Source organism: Zalophus californianus, chromosome 7, assembly GCF_009762305.2.
Source record: "Zalophus californianus isolate mZalCal1 chromosome 7, mZalCal1.pri.v2, whole genome shotgun sequence".
Taxonomy (NCBI): Eukaryota; Metazoa; Chordata; class Mammalia; order Carnivora; family Otariidae; genus Zalophus; species Zalophus californianus.
This window is the reverse complement of record NC_045601.1, coordinates 11,580,101-11,597,494: the sequence shown is the minus strand read 5'-3', so window position 1 is coordinate 11,597,494 and position 17,394 is coordinate 11,580,101.

The following is a 17,394-nucleotide window of genomic DNA, read 5'->3' as shown; positions in this document are numbered from 1 at the left end:
TTTTTTTCCGAGTGTCGTCAACTCTTTTTTTAAAAATTATTAACATATAAATTAACGTATAATGTATTATTTGTTTCAGGGGTACAGGTCTGTGATTCATCAGTCTTACACAACACACAGCACTCACCACAACATATACCCTTCCCAATGCCCATCACCCAGCCACCCCATCCCCCCACCTCTCTCCCCTCCAGCAACCCTCAGTTTGTTTCCTGAGATTAAGAGTCTCATATGGTTTGTCTCCTTCTCTGGTTTTGTCTTGTTTCATTTTTTCCTCTCTTCCCATATGATCCTCTGTCTTGTTTCTTAAATTCCACATATCAGTGAGATCATATGATAATTATCTTTCTCTGAATGACTTATTTCACTTAGCATAATATCCTCTAGTTCCATCCACGTCATTGCAAATGGCAAGATTTCATTTTTTTTTGATGGCTGCGTCAATTTTAAATTAAAAATGTAACATGAGGATTTCTAAGTATTATATTCCCCTATCTATAAAAGCCCCAGAAAGTGCACAGTCAGCTTCATTGGGGTCTTGTGGATTTTTTGGCTGGAAAAGTAGAGCATGAGTGCAGAGGCAGGGTCCACAGTAAAGAGGGGGTGAGCACCCACGTTCAAGAGCCTGCAGTTGACAGTGGCCCCCACAGCCACTGCTGTTCTGAGTTCAGCAGTGCTGATCACTGCGGCTCTAGAAACTTCCACTGACTCCTCCCTTCTCAGGCTGATTCTGAGGCTGAGAGATAGTAGAAACATCAAGTTTCATCTTTTGTATTTTCTCATTCAACTCATCCTAGTTTCGGGTTTGTAATAATATTTATCATCATCATAAAAAGAAAGCATGTCAGCTAATATCTTAGTATTAAGGAAAAAAATCTTACTAGTAAAATCCTGATCAGTGTAGCTCATGGTAGTAACTAGCTCCTCTGAACTCCTAGCACTTAACTGTCTGCACTGTTCAATTGACATTTGTCATGTGGGCTTTGTGACATATCTTTCTTGTTGTCTTGTATTGTCATCTATCACCGAGTCAGATTCAGTAAATTCTCTAACAAAATTTGACATCATCATTGCCTTGGGGTTGATTGTGCATCCCTTGGCTGTAGAAGAAAAACACATGCAGACCTTTTCTGTTGTTGTTCAGCATATTTTCTCTGGCTTTGCCTTCTAAACTGGTGTGATCTAAAATTGCCACTTAATATTTGAGACCTCCATCCTGTCTCTCCAAACTGCTGCCAGGATTATCTACTTAAAATGCAGATCTTGTCATGTCGCTTCTATGCTTAAAATCATCGCATTCATCCATTTCCTTAATACATACTTTTTGAGCAATGACAAAGCGGAACATAGCCAGGCCCTGACTTGGTTGTTGGGGATACACAGATGAGAAGACGTATTCCTGTCCTCGAGGAGCTCACAGTCTTGTCAAGAGACTGCAGTATAATGTGGGTGCTAACAGACATGAGTACAAGGCTTCACGAGACATGAAGGAACATGAGGTGTGGGAGTTTAGGGATGGTTGTGCAGAAAATGCACCTTCCCACTGGATAACACTTGGTATGGGGATCTCCAGTTCCCCCTTGGTTCTCCTTGCTTCTTTGGACTTCAGTACTAGAAGGTTGGAATTAGGTATAACCATCAGTATCAGCAAGAGAGAATCCTGGAAAGACAGCACTTTTGAAACAACTGGCAGTCCATGATAAGATATTTACAATATACATTAGACAAAGAACTCTAAGAATACACACGGCATTACTATATCCATAAGGAAAATGCAAGCAAGCCAGTTTTTCAAAATGAACAAAACACTTGGACAGATACTTGGTAAATGAGCCATCCAAATGACCATTTAGCACAAGAAATGATGGTCAATGCAAGATGGTATATTCATCAGGAAAATGCAAAATAAAACCACAATGAGATATCACTACATGCTCACCAGGATGGCTAAAATTTTCAACAACTGAAAATACTAAGTACTGGTAAAAACGTAGAACATCTGGATCTCTCCTCCATTGCTGGCAGACATATTAATTACTACATCCACTTTGGAAAACTTTTTGGCAGTGTACAAGACTGGAATAAGAATATTCATAGCAGTTTTTCTCATAAGAGCTAAGACTGGGAAACATTTCAAATGACCATCAGCAGTAGAATGGGTAAATATGCTTTAGTTATATTCATATAATGGACTAGTAAGTAACACTAAAAAGGAATAAATTTATGCTTCCAACAGCATCATGGTGAATCTCACCAATATAATGTTGAGCATAAAGCGAAACACAAAAGAATTCAAATTGACCAAAAGTAATCTATGGGATAAGAGTCAAAATAATGGTAAGTTTGGGGGGCGGGTATTTACTAGGAAAATGCAGGATTAAGCTTTCTGGAATGCTAGCAGTATTCTCTAACTTGATTTGGATATGTGTGTAGGGGGGATTTTATTGAGTTACACCCTTATTATTTGTGCACTTTATTGTGTATATACTATACCTTAATAGGATTTACTTGTTTAAATTATTACTACCTTTGAGCTTTGGGTATCTGAGTTGTCCTACCCTCCAGCTGTCAGTGTCTCCATGTCTGGTCCAGTGCCATATCTGCAATCGGAGGCTCCTCTGCCCACAATAGGTTGGAAGTGTTTATACCAAATACCCAAATCCAGGAATCCAATTTTTTTCTAAATATGCATCACGCATTTAAGCTGCGTAAGGGATGACATAGCTTTGGTGATCATCCCCCCATGGTTGTAGAAAAAGCTACGAGCTGTTAAGGACCATCATCAATGGGCAACTGTTTGCCTTGTAAGCAAACTTGTAAGAAGGAGAACTTGGATCAGGAGGGCTTCTTCCCAATAAAGTTCAAGGACACGCTGCTCTGTTCCACACAATTCCCTTGAATATGTAAAACACTGGGCATCAAGTCAGGGGACACGGCCCAAATTTTCTCTTACAGGGGAATTCTGCAGCCAAATGCAGTTGGGCAAAAGTTTGTTACAGGAATTCCAGCTCTCTGACCAGCAGAGGTTGAATGGTCTCCATTTTCTTAATTGAATGAGAAAATACCTATAAATCTCGAATACTGCAGCAGTGTCTCCGTGAACAGTTCCTCACTTAAAAGTGGTCATTATTGATTGGGCTGTGTCAATTCCAATGCCTTCCAGAATGGATACAATTAGAACAATAAAAGCTGAGGACACAGTTTTCTGGTGACATTACTCCCTCACAAGACTTTCTCATCTGCATCGACCGAGTCAGTAGAAGATAAAAGCATCGAGTTCAAAAGATCTGAAAGCATCCAGACTGAAACACCACAGGAGAATTAAATAAGGCTCCGTGTGTCCCATTAGGAAGTGTCTTCTAGCTGTGAGGAAAGCCACGCCTCCCTCCTACATCCGCACTGTCTTCCCTCCTCTCCTCCACCTCTCTGCTCAGCCCCTATGGAGCAGCAGGAGTCCCCTATGCCAGACGTCTGCTTTCCATAGAGCTCCTTAAACACACCTTCAAATTGGGGTCCAGATAAAAATACTAAAGAGAGAAAAGAATTATATCACCCATCATTGTATATTTTATCCTTGCTTGCATTGCCTTTCTGCCTGGGAGACAAAAAGATCTCTGCATTCCTACAACGACTCCAACATCCATCTCCTTCCATAGGTGAACTTCCCATAGGTGAATACTGGCTTCCAATTCAAAACCTGAGATCCTGATGTGAACTTGATCCATGTAAATTTTCATCATTATTAGACCACCATAGCAAAAAAGGGGTCAGAAATCTTGGGGTAGTTTTGCTGACCCTAAGAACAGTGCAATGGGGTTTATTTGTCTTTGTGTCACCAAATGCCTCCTATTCTTGATTTTTCTCTTTACTGGCCCAAGACTTTGGGTCTTTTTTTTTAGGTACCCCCAAAGAATGTATGGAGTGCTTCAAGTGGCCCCAACTAAACATTGCTAGTGCTAACTTTTATTATAAATAGGTAATAGCTTAAGATGTGATCTTTAAGGGAAATCGGGGGAGCCCCCATGGCTTTTACCCCCAAATACTTTCTTACTATTCTGTTCTCTGGGTTTCACGAAACAGGCATTCAGAGCAACCATCCATCTGATGAGATCAGTGGTACCACCTGCTGACCGTGTCCCTCTCTGTTTCCCAGTATCTTGGGTGAAGTCTGAATTATCAGTCTCGACCAGAAGGCAAAATGAATTTGGACTAAAACGACATGAAAAATACATGCTGTACCAAGAGAATAACAGAGCTGAGACTTGATGCAGAATTCCAGAGCTAGAATTTCCAGGATATGCAAGGGAAGTAGCACGAATAGATCAGGGCACACAGAGATAACACCGAAGCATCTACTAATTCTGTACTAGCCCCAAAGTCAGGCTGTTCAAGGCCTTCTGGTCCCACTGCAAAGCTGGCCAACACATCTGTTCATACCAGAATTTGAAGTCATTATATCGTATTCTGCTTTCTTGTAATTACAGAATTGATAAGGGTTCAGAAGATAAGTCAGGATGGGAATCATTGGTTTGCATCTGCCTGGTTTTGAATTCTCCAGGGGAAAAGGAAGAACGAAGAAGTGACCAGCTTGGAAACTATCTTCTGACCTGCTGGAAACTCTTCTCTGCTTCAGCAAGACTATTGCGACTATTGCATGCCAAGTGCCACACCAGATTCTGGAGATAATGAGTTCACTTTTTGATGGCTTGAATTTGAAATATCAGAAGACAACTGGAAGTACTAGAGGGGAGTTCACGCATGAGGTTAAGTACTGGAGGTATGATTTTAAAGTCATCCATGGGGAAGACATGGTTGAAAACAGGAGTAAATAAAACTGCCCAGTGAGAGCTTGTAGAATGAAGAGAGAAGATGGTACCAAAGGGAGAGTCAACGTTTAAGGAGAGGATAAAGGCAAAGGAGCCAGTGAAGATAAAATGAATATGTTTCAAAGACACGGGAGCAAAATCAGGAGGAGTTTCAAAGAGGAAAAGTAAGTACTGGTATCAAGCTGCAGGGAAATCAGGTGAAAGGAAGATGAAAGCTGATGACCTGATTTGATTTGTCAATTAGAGACTGATCACTGTTGACAATGTCTATGGAAAAGTCTGGAGCGGGAATGGGGCAGGGGCAGAATCAAATCAAATCGTGTTGATGAGTCAGGTGTAGGTCAAGAAATAGAGGGGTTTGTTTTAAAGGGAGTTTGAAAAGGATAATAGTTGAGGGAGACACAGAAGTTTTTGTAGGAGAGGTTTTTCTCCTAAGATGAAGGAGATCTAAGTATTTTTGTAGCCAGAGGGGGTAGGAGCCAGTGTAGAGAAAGAGCAATCGAAGATTTAAGAAAAAGAGGGAATAATTCATGTAGCAGAGACTTGGGGGAAACAAAAGGAGTTAGGATCAAGAGTCCACACGTGCCCAGGTTAGCCTGCAAAAAAGTGAAGGTAAGGAAGGGAAAAATAAAAAAATAAAAAGCCAAGTAGGTAAACCAGAGAGCAAGGGGTAGGTGGAATTCATCCCTAAAAGTTCAGGCTGTCGGGGGGGAAAAGAAAGCAAAGAGAGAGCTGACAGACTCCATGGCTCACACCTTTTCTGTTCTCCCAAGTGAGGAGGGAGGAAGGGAAGGGAGGGGAGGGGAGGGGAGGGGAGGGGAGGGGAGGCACAAAGAGGAGCCCGTAATCAGAAAGCAGCAGTCTGAGATGATTTCGGGGGTGAAAGTTTGACATATTTCCGGATGTAGTCATGGCAAACACCAGCACGTTCAGTAATCCTGTGGGAAATCCAGAGCCGAGGTAGACAACGAGGGAGAGAAATCAAGTGTTTTAAATCAAGATTTGGAAACAAGTAGGAAATTCACTGGACATGACCATAATGAGGAGCACACCACACGGCCCAGTCCTGTTTCTCCAACATGAGGATCAACACCAAAGTTAATCTGAAGAGCTCTCAGAGCTGGGCTTAGAAGGTCGAACACAATAACATTACAACAGGGATCAGACCTCACCACTGACCCTAACTGTCTCATGCCTTCGATTCGTTTTCCCCTTTGCAGGTGTGTATTTGAAGCACAAAGTGCTCTTTCTGTCCTTTCTTCATCATTTTATTTTTATTCCATTTTAATATTTTTTTCTCATCTAAGGGTGTTTTTACATAACGTCTCATTTACCATCTCTCTGCAAAGCCATAAACTCTAGGTTGGTTGCTGAGAATTAACAAGCTTGGGGAGAAAAAAGAAAAGAGAAGACAGAAAAAAGTCCTGTTACCTTAGGTCTCCCAACCTCAATCCATCATAAGCCCAGAAACACCTCCTTTCCCACAACCGACTTCCCCTCCCCCACTCAAGGATGAGAGACGCGGTCGGGTCAATCCTCAATCATGGTTTTATTGGAAAATATTTTTCCCTTCATCCATTCCCACCATCCTTGTCCTCCATATTTTAAACTCACCTGCCACTTACTGAAGATCTCATGTCCCTGGCTTCCCTTTCAGGAAATGAAATGTCACGCAGAAGCTTTGGGAAGACTACGTTGAGCTTCAAAATGAATAATCCCCCAAATCACCCCAGTAATAATTTGGGATGACACGGGGCTCAAAAAACTGAGACTGGAGAGTGGAAACTGGCTCTCCTTCCTCCCCACAAGCCTACCAGACCGCAGCTGAATCATATAACTCACCCCCAGGGTGTCACCAATGCGGGGAGTGGCCCCCAAAAGGCCAGCTCTGACAAGGGAACCACAGGCCATCCAGCCCAGGCACGGGCAGGAGCTGACATGGCATCTCCCGGACTCGCACGTTTTCCTCTGCGGGGCTGTCAATCGAGCGCCTTTTGTGACAACTAAATTTACTGGAAAAAAATTCAAAATTATTTCAGTGGCAGCCAGCTTCTGAAATTTTCCAAATGTACGTTTTTAGCTCTCTATTTCCCTTAAGCCATATGATGTCATTTGCCTCTCAATCCCCGAGTGCCAAAAATTCTGCTTTCATATCTTTGAAATTTGCCAAACTATAAAAACCTCAGATCTCAGTTTGGGTTTTTATCCCCCACACCCAAAAATGCAAAAATTACTTTCTCTACTTCTCAAGTAAGAATATCAATGACAAAAGAAAAAATCACAACTCACAAATCCATGAAATCTTTTACCATGTTCCCCCATTTGGGCTAATGGGCTGTCCTAATTTTATTCAGAATTTTCATTTCAATAGCTTGTCAGCTGCTATTCCAGGATATACCTCAAACTCCTGAAGCTCTGGACTTGACAGGTAAGAGAGAGACTGATTTTCAAATGCAGTACTTTGCTTTAGGATGTATTCATTAGTGATTTTTGAAGTTAGCACATTTTCCCACTGATTTGGAAGTTTCGTAGGTTATATATTTACTGAAGCTTTTTAGTTGACCCAAAAGAGAGGGGGGGGGGGGAAAGCCTTCATTCTACTTCCTTTTCTAATTACAGTCCCATTTCCTTAGCAAGTCCTTGAAAAAAGAATTCCCCAAGTCTCTAATCATCTCTCTAGTTGTAATCTCCATAATTGTGTCCCTTCCAGATTCCTTCCTGGCACAGCCCAGAGAATGATTTGCTCCATGTGGTTAAAAACCTTTTATTTGATGCCAGTTAGGACTTGTTTTCACGGCTTGCCTCCTTGGGCCTTAACGCTACACTGGATGCGACTGATCACTACAGGCTTGTGACTCCCATCCTTGTGCCATTACCTTATTGTAGTGGCAAACTAAAGCCTGCCCACCAGAAGTAAGATTCTGGGATCGCACCAGGCTACTGCATCCTCCCCATTTTTCTTTTAGCCGCCCAATGGATCCGTTCAATGTAAAAGCATCATGAAGATAATTATTTCTCCCCTAACACCAGCTCAAAAACAAATCAGGGTTCACGGATCTTAATACATTCTTAGATGAGTGATTCTCAGACTCAGGCAGCTGTGCCCCCAACCCCTCTCCAGGGGACATGTGGCAATGTCAATTTTTGTCACAACTGGGGGAGGGCCTCCTACTGGCATCTGATGGGTAGAAGCCAGAGATGCTGCTTAACATCGTGAAATGTACAGAATAACCTCCAACCACAAAGAATTATCTGGCCCCAAATGTCAATAGGAGGATGTTGGGATACCCTGCGTTAGATGAACCGTCACCCAACCACAGCAATGAGGCCACTAAGACTGTTTCTTAGACATTTCTGTATCCCTGGCCCCTAGAAGACTATCCGGCATATGATAAGTCTATTGACTTTTTTATTTTTATTTTATTTTTTTAAGATTTTATTTATTTATTTGACAGAGACAGAGAAAGCGAGAGCAGGAACACAAGCAGGGGGAGTGGGCGAGGGAGAAGCAGGCTTCCCGCTGAGCAGGGAGCCCGATGTGGGACTCGATCCCAGGACCCTGGGATCATGACCTGAGCCGAAGGCAGACGCTTAACGACTGAGTCACCCAGGCGCCCCGTCTATTGACTTTTTAAAAAATCCCTCACTGGTCTTTCAAAGATTAGTAATCTTCAATAGTAGGAAATCGTTACTTAAAGTCTAACTAGAATTCTTTTTCCTGCAAATTAGACCCTTTCTTCCTTGCTCTGCCCTTACTGAAGGTAGAAAACTGCTATACACACTCTTCTATATAATGGATCTTTGCATCCACCATTTGAACCCTAGGATATGGAGTCCGACTAGGGGTGGAGGCTACCTATATTCATGAGAATTCCTAGCTCTGTTGGAGGATTCTACCAAAGATACTCTGGGATGGACAAGTAGGCCCTCTTATGCCTAGATTAAGGCTCTCATAAAGGAGAGGGACATTTTATCCTATCTAACACCGAGAAGGGTCTCTGGGGAGGTGGGAGCCACCTCCAGGTATAAGAAAGTCAAAGGACAGTGTTATGGACAATGGCTTAGAAGGACATCTCAGATGGTGTCCCCGTAATACCTTTCCCAGCCAGACCCTGGGATCTAAGATCTTGAAAGAGGGGTTGTAACTGAAAGCATGAGCTCGGGGGCGTCTGAGTAACATGACAGCTGCAACAGCAAACAGAATCGGCCACAATGAGAGTCGGAAGTGGAGGTGAAATGGGAAGTGAGATCCGAATCTGGGAGGGAAGCAGCATGAAAGGAAGTGCACAGAGTGTCCAGCAAGGGCACAACTCTGTGGACTGTTCTCTAGTACCACCGGGTGGCTCTCCAGAAGCATAAGGAGTATTTCACAGCCCCTTAATGTTGCAGAGTCCAAACTGATCCCTATAATGCAATCTCCCTAGGAGGGCTCGAGGAAACAGCATCAGGCTGAACCCCGTGGGCCTATGGCCTTAGGCTGTGGTGGTACTTATACTCTAAGATACTCTGGTCTCATGCTGGGACCTCTGATGTTTTAAAATATTGTTAAATCACCGAGCCTCTCAGCCTCTAGGAACCTGAATGTCTTTTTGAGTCATATGATCACTGAACTTGTAGAATAATATTCTCCTTTGCTAACAACAATTGACATCTGCCCTAATAGGTGACAAAGATTTTTAAATTTTTAATTATATGTAAACATATAATTTAATTATGTATGAATATATATAATTATATATGAATGTATAATTAAGTTATATAATCTATTATTCTATTGTATATACTTTGATTATATGATATATAATTTATTATATATTATTTAATAATGATATTATATATGAATATATGATTATACGTGAATATATAATAAAATACAATTTAATTATATAATCTAATTATATACAAAATTGTATTATATACATAACATAGCTATATATATATAACATAGTCATATGCATATCTATCTGCATTTAGTTATGGTTCTGCACCAAACGCCTCCACAGCGCAGCCATTAGATGCCCAGATTAACTGGTTTGGGTTCCATGTCTTTTACGTACACTGATCACTCCCTAAGGAAGTTCCACTTAATTATGAGGCCTTCTTTCTATGCGCATTACACAATTCACCTGGAGGGAATTCAAGTTCTGATTGCTGATATTATTTGATCTTTCTTTGTATTAGAGCTCCTCCTGTGTCTAGGAATTTCGAGTGAGAAATTGCCTGTTATTCCTCCTCTCTCTCCCTCTTTTCTACCTTGCCCCTTCCCCACCTCCCCTTTCATTAACCAAGCCTCCCATCCTGTCCGGAACTTTTGTGATCACTTCTTCCTGCCTCCCTCTCACCCCAGCCACCACCATCAACCTAGTTCTAATGATATTCCTGGGCTCCTAATTCATGGTGGCACTGGGGCTGTCCCAGATCCAAGCTCTGGTCCAGCTGGCCACCCAACTCATTCCTGGAATATAAGTACATGTGTTTGTCTTGCTGCATCTCTGCTTCTTGGTACTAAAGGTCCAGGCAGTAGGTTCTAACTGCCTCCTTCTGTCCAGCCTCCCGTCTTGGGAATGCGAATGGAGGCTGGAGGTGCCCTCGGCTTTAATCAATGAGTGTGATTTACCTGGCCTGTCCCCTAAGGAGCACATTTAGATAGTTCCTACAGACGTTAAACCCTTAGTCATTGGTCCCCTCTTCTGGCTTCTAGACTTGTGTACCAACTTCACTCAGCATCTTAAGTTACTATTGTGTTTTGAGCCCAGATATTAATTTTCTACTCTCCTGTTTAAATATATATATATATAGAGAGAGAGATACACATATATAATACACATATATCATATATATTCAAATATGTATATATAAATATTTGAACTTGTGTTGCTACATACTTTGAAAGAAGAAATGCTCTAAAGCATGAATCCGTATGCCATCTCAAAAGGAAGACTTCCAATGGCTGCTTAATTTTTTATTAATATTTATTTTCCCCTAATTATAGAGATGATGGACATTCTTTGCAGAAAACTGGAGAAATATACTTAGCACTGAGATAACCACTATTAATATGTTAGCATATTTTTTAAACTTTTGTGTCTATAAATTCACACACACAAAGAGTTAGTTCATACTGAACACTCACTTTGGTTTTCTGCTCTTATCACCAATTACTGTTTTTCATGTATTATAAATATAGTACCTACTCACTGGTAGAAAATGCATAAAATACAGGAGTACAAAGTTATATCTCTTTTAATTTCACCTAAGATGAAAATCGTAGTATTTCATTCTGCACATTTAAAATTTTGGGATAATAAAGTTTATCATTTTGAAGGACCCTTTTTTCACAATCCTATATGTTCATAATATGAGTATCTTCCCTGATCATCTCAGTTGGTTTGCAGCACCCAACAGCTCTGATTTTGTGGTTTCGTTTTCTTTGGAATAAAGGCCAGTGTATATCACCTATTGATTTTGTGATTTTTTAATAATTTTTAGCTTTGAAACTGTGCTCAACCCTCAAAAAGAACATGTATTCTCACCTTAATATATATTGATCGCTTCAGTCTCATTAAATGTATTATTTACATTTTCTATGTCATTATGCATTTTTTATTTCCACAATCTTTGAAGACCTAAAAGATCATGTTAAAGGCTTCCACAACAGTCTTTTAACAAAGTTATCATTTTTTCTTTCAAGAAATGTTGACTGATATGTGTAGTTAAGACAGATGGCTCTTAAAAGGACATTTCATAATTCATTGTATTTTTTATCAAAATAAAAGAACTGTGGTTAAATGTTTGTTACCTTAATTTCTATTTTGTCTGATATCAATTCTACCACCTCATACTGCTTTCTTTTGTTGTTTCCCTGATAAATATCTGATAAACACTTAATTTTAAGTTTTTGGTGGTTCTTTCTTGACAAGCAACTCTTGTAAGCAGATGATAGTGAGATTTTATTTTACTTTAATCTTTTCCTCTTATTTATTCCGCATGGTATATGCGGAATTGTTTTTATCATTTTATGATTTTGTTAATGTCCTTTGGATATTACTTTAGTTTTTTGTTGTTGCTGTTGTTTAGGCAACATTTTGCTGCCTTCATCTTCTTTAGTAGTTTGGTAAGTATATATTTTATTTATGATTCTATTAGTGGTTAGACTTACGCTTTCAAAAACATCTTTAGTTGGGGACTGGCTTCAGTTACCTGAAATAGAAAATCATCCAGACCAGGACTCACTGTTCTCACAGAACAGGAAGTCAAAACACAGAAGTACAATGTTGTTCAGCTGCTCCCCAGGGTCTTCCATATTCCAGACTCCTCCCCTTGCTCTGCTCTGTGGCCCTGTAAACATAAGACGAGCATCCCACAGAGGCCACCATGTCCTAGAGGAGGGTTGTACCTTTGCCTCCCACCCACATTCCAAACAGGAAGAGAAAGGAGCAAAGGGAGAAGGGGAAGGGGGGAAGGAGGAGAAGGAAAAGGAGAGAAAGAGAGAATAGGAAGAAAGAAACAGTTGTCTATACCTGTGTAAGGAAGAAAGAAAGAAAGAAAGAAATAGGAAGAAAGGAGAGAAAGAGAGAAAAGGAGAGAAAGAGAGAATAGGAAGAAAGAAACAGTTGTCTATACCTGTGTAATAAAACTTACCCAGAACCTGCAGTGAGCTTTCTCTTCTGTCTCATGGCTAGAATTGTGTCACACAGCTTCCTCTGGCAACAAGCAAGCTGGGAAATAGAGGATTTTTTTTTTTTTTTGGTCTGGGTCATTTGCCACTCCGAACAAACTGGGTTTTTCTTAGGAAGAAGGGGGAGTATTTTAGGCAAACAATTAGAAATGGCTTACCCTTATTTCAAAGGTTGTCAAAGTCAAGAATGAAGCAATCTGTTTTGTCTGCCTGCTTCTGCTCGCCCCCAATTCCCACCCACAACCACGCTCCTTCACAACTGCATTCTAACTCCGGCTGTTCATAAATTTAAACATAAAATTTAAACCCATTTTCTTCCCTAAATTATAATTTTACATTATATAACTTCTCTTTCAAAGGTTTTAAAATCACACTAAAATCACATTAAATTTATAATGATTGAATTTCACTCTTCAGATTCTTTTGAACCATGAAATTGCCTTTCTTACATTTTAGGTTTTGGTTCTTTTCTCAATTGTCTAAAGTAAAGCATTCAAGTGATTTTTGAAAATATGTGTATGTAGGTGGCGTATACCCCACTCTCTTGCATGTGGGAACTTGTCTTCCCAACTCCACACTCACATGCCGAAATTGTGCATCACATTTGAAGATAGTTGTCATTGAAAATGATCTCAACTCATTCCGGCCTCTGATTACTTTATAGCCAAAAAAGTACTTGCTCTTGCTTAAGTCTAGGCTCTATAGTTTTCGAATTCCAAAAATAAAACAAAACATAAATGTAATTATGAACAGCACGGATCTTAATCAGAGTTTTCTGGTGATATGGAGGCAGCAATCACATTGGATACCATCAACGAGACTTCTAAAAATGTATTTCTCCCACTGCTCTCTTTTCTTAAAGTTCCATCCTTTATAGCAGGTCCCATCTTGCTGCATCTGTGATTTTTCTTGAACATCTGGCTTTACATACCGTCCAAACTCTGTTCATATACTTTTCATTTTTAACTTATTTTTTAATTTGCTCCTTTTTGTGTACAGTTTATAGATTTTAACAAATGGAGTGGTGCAAACTTCACACCAAACAGGATACAAGAAACAGGAAACATCACCCCCAAAGTTCCCTCATGCTGCTTCTTTGCACTCAAACCCTCCCTCTTCCCCTAATCCATGGCAACCACTGATCAGTTCTTCCTCTCTACCATTTTGCTTTTTCCAGAATGTCATATAAATGGAATAATGTGATATGCCATTTGAATCTGGCTTTTTTTCATTAACATAATGTATTTCAGCCTCATCCATGTTATTGCATGTACTAATAGATTGTTCCTTTTTATTTCTGAGTAATATTCCATTGGATGGATGTACCACAGTGTCTATATCCACTTACCATTGTAGTGAGTGGAATTACATCTCCAGAAAAAAATGTGTTCCTGTTCTTACCTCCATTATCTTCAAATGTGACCTTATTTGGAAAGAGGGTCTTGGCAGATATAATCAAGTTAAAATGGGGCCACACTGGATTAGGGTGGACCGTAATTCCAATGACAGTATCTTTATAAGAAAAAGAGATTTGGATACAGAGACATGAGAAAGAAAGCCATGTCAAAATGAAGACAGATATTGGAGTGATATATCTACGAGCCAAGGAACGCCAAGAATTGCCGGGAGCCACCAGAACCTAGGAAGAGGCAACGAAGGATTTTTTCCCTAGAGCCTTCAAAGGGACCATGGCCCTGCTAACATTTTGATTGTGGACTCCTAACTTCCAGAACCATAAGGAAATAAATGTCTGTTGTTTTATGCCACTGAGTTTATAATATTCTGTTATGGAAGCCCCAGGAAACTAATAAAATCAGTTGGAGGATATTTAAGCTATTTACAGTTTGGGAAATAAATTACAAATAAAACTGTGATACAAATTCATGTATAGGTTTTGTGTGAACATAGGCTTTTGTTTCTTTCCTTGAGTCAGTTAGGAGTGAAATTGTCGTGTCATATGTTAAATGTATAAGTTTATAAAAAAACAGCCATGATGTTCACCAAAGCAGCTCTCCATTTTGCATTCTTACCAGAGATGTATGAGCATTCCAGTTGCTCTTCAACCCCTCCACCACTTGGCTTTATCAGGTTTTGTTTGTTGATTTTTAAAAAAAAAATTTAGCTCGTAGAGAGACAATTATCATATGATCTCACTGATATGAGGAATTCGAGAAACAAGACAGAGGATCATAGGGGAAGGGAGGGGAAAAATGAAACAAGATGAAACCAGAGAGGGAGACAAACCATAAGAGACTCTTAATCTCAGGAAACAAACTGAGGGTTGCTAGAGTGGGGGGGCGGGGTGGCAGGGCTGGGGGGGCCTGGGTCATGGACATTGGGGAGGGTATATGCTATGGTGAGCACTGTGAATTATGTAAGACTGAAGAATACACGTACCTGTACCCCTGAAACAAATAATACATTATACGGTAATTTAAAAAATAAAAATAAGTTAAAATTTTTTAAAAATTTAGGTCTTAGATTTTTTAATTCAAATCTCTCTTCTTTTCCAATACAAGCATTTAATGATAGGAATTTTCCTCTAAGCACCACTTTAGCAGTACCCCACAAATTGTATTTTCATGTTGTACTCTCATTTTCATTTGGTTCAACATATTTTCTGATTTTCCTTAAGATGCTCTCTTTGACCTATGGGTTATTTACAAGTATCTTGTGAGATTTTCAAGTATTTGAGAATATGCCAGGTATCTCTCCCTGGTTGTTATCTATTTTAGTTACATTATAATCAGAGGACACACTTTGAATGATCTCAATTCTTTTATTTCAAGATGGGTTTTATTGCCCAGAACCTGGTCTAATTTGGTGAAGTTTCCGTGTGTACTTGAAAAAAAAAAAATGTGTATTATATGGTTATTGGGTGGAATGCTTTAGAATATGTATTTGTTCAAGTTGATAACAGTGTTTTTCAGGTGTCTGTAATCTTGCTGATTTTATATTTACTTGTTTTATCAATTATTGAAAGATGACTGCTGAAGTCTTCAACTATAATTGTGGATTTCTCTATTGCTTTTTTCAGCTCTGTCAGTTTTTGCTTCATGTATCATAAACTTTTTAGGTGCATGCATGCACATTTGGAAGTACTACGTATTTTGATGAATTGACCCCTCCATCATTATGTAATGCTTGTCTTTAATCATTTGAACTCTGCTATATTAATCTAGCACCTCCACCTGTCTTCTGATTTTGTTGTTGTATTGCATATCATTTTCTATCTTTTTAATTATTTATCTCTCTATAAAACTGTATTTATTGTGGGCTTGTTACAGACATAGTATATTTGAGTCTTGAATTTTTCTCCAACTGAACAATCCCAGTTTTTTCTTTGGTTTACTTAAACAATTTACATTCACTGGAATTATTGACATATTTTAATTCAAATTTATATTTTATTGTTTGTTTTTCTCTAGGGCTCCTTGACTTTTGCTTGGCTCACCTCTTTCCTGTCTTCTTTTGTATTATTTGAATATTTTAAAATATTTTCTTTTGACCTATCTGTTTGATTTTAGGCTGTACTTTCTTTTTACTAGTTTTTTAGTCATTGCTTTTTCATAATTCACTTAATTACATTAGTAATTAATAATTCTTATTAAAATAAGCAATTAGTATTACTTATATCAGTTTATATTCACTTAATATCCGTTAATATTTTATTGCTTTTAGCCCATATAGGTCCCTGTTTCCCTTTTCTTTACAGTGTCCCTATTATACGTATTACAGCTACGTGGATTTAAAATCACATCACAAAGAGTATAGGTTTTGCTCTCAACGTTCATATATATTTTTTAAAACTCAAAATGATAATAACTATTATATTTACCCAAGTATTTAACAATTCTGTTGTTCTTTTTTGCATTCTTGATGTTCAATTTTCCACATGATGGCATTTCCTGTGGCCCTGAAGAATTCCTTTAGCTGCTGAGAATATCTTCATTTCACTTTCATTCCTGAAGAAGTTTTTTTCCTTAACATAAAATTATGGGTTGAAAATTCTTTTTGTTTCCACTTTAACGATGGTGTTCCACTGTCTTCTGGACTCCATGGCTTCTAACAAGAAATCAGCAAACTACCTCCTATATATCACCTCTTTTTTTCTCTGCCATTTTCGAGATTATTTCTTTATGTCTAATATTCAGCAGTTTGATTACAATGTATCTGGGCCCGTATGTCATTAAGTTGGTCTTGTTTTGTGGGCATTAAACTACTTTAATCTGTTCATTTTTACCTTTCATCAAAGTCTCCTGTCATTACTTTTTCATAGATTTTTCTTGCATCTTTACTGTACTCTTTTTCCTGCCCTTCAGTGACATAAATGTGAGAGGTTTCTCTATTGTCTTATCTAGCCCTGAGCCTCTTTTCAGTTCTTTTTGATTTTTCTCTCTGTTTCAGGTTGGGTAATTTCATTCTGTTGTTTATGTTCCCTGATTCTTTTTCTGCATCGCCATTATTCTGCTGAGACCACACAATACTTGTTTGTTTCAGGCATTATATATTTTCACTCTAAAATTTGCATTTGGTTACTTTTTAATTGTTTCCCTTTTTCTGCTGAGGACTTCTGTCTTTTCATTCATTTCAAGTGTGTTTGCCTTTACCTCATCATTTATGGTCATAAAAGCTGTTTTGCATGTTTTATTCGGTAATGCCAGCATCTGAGTCTTCTTGAATTTGGGTTCATTGATTATCTTTTCCCTTGAGAATTGGTTATATTCTCCTAGTTCTTTGTCTGTTGAGTGATTTTGTATTGTGTTATGGACATATTGAATATAATGCTGTGAGACTCTGGGTCCTGTAAAAATCCTCTGGAAAATGTTGGGTTTGGGTTGGTTTGTTTGAGAAGTCAGTCAATTCAGTAAAGTTCAGACTCTAAGTTCT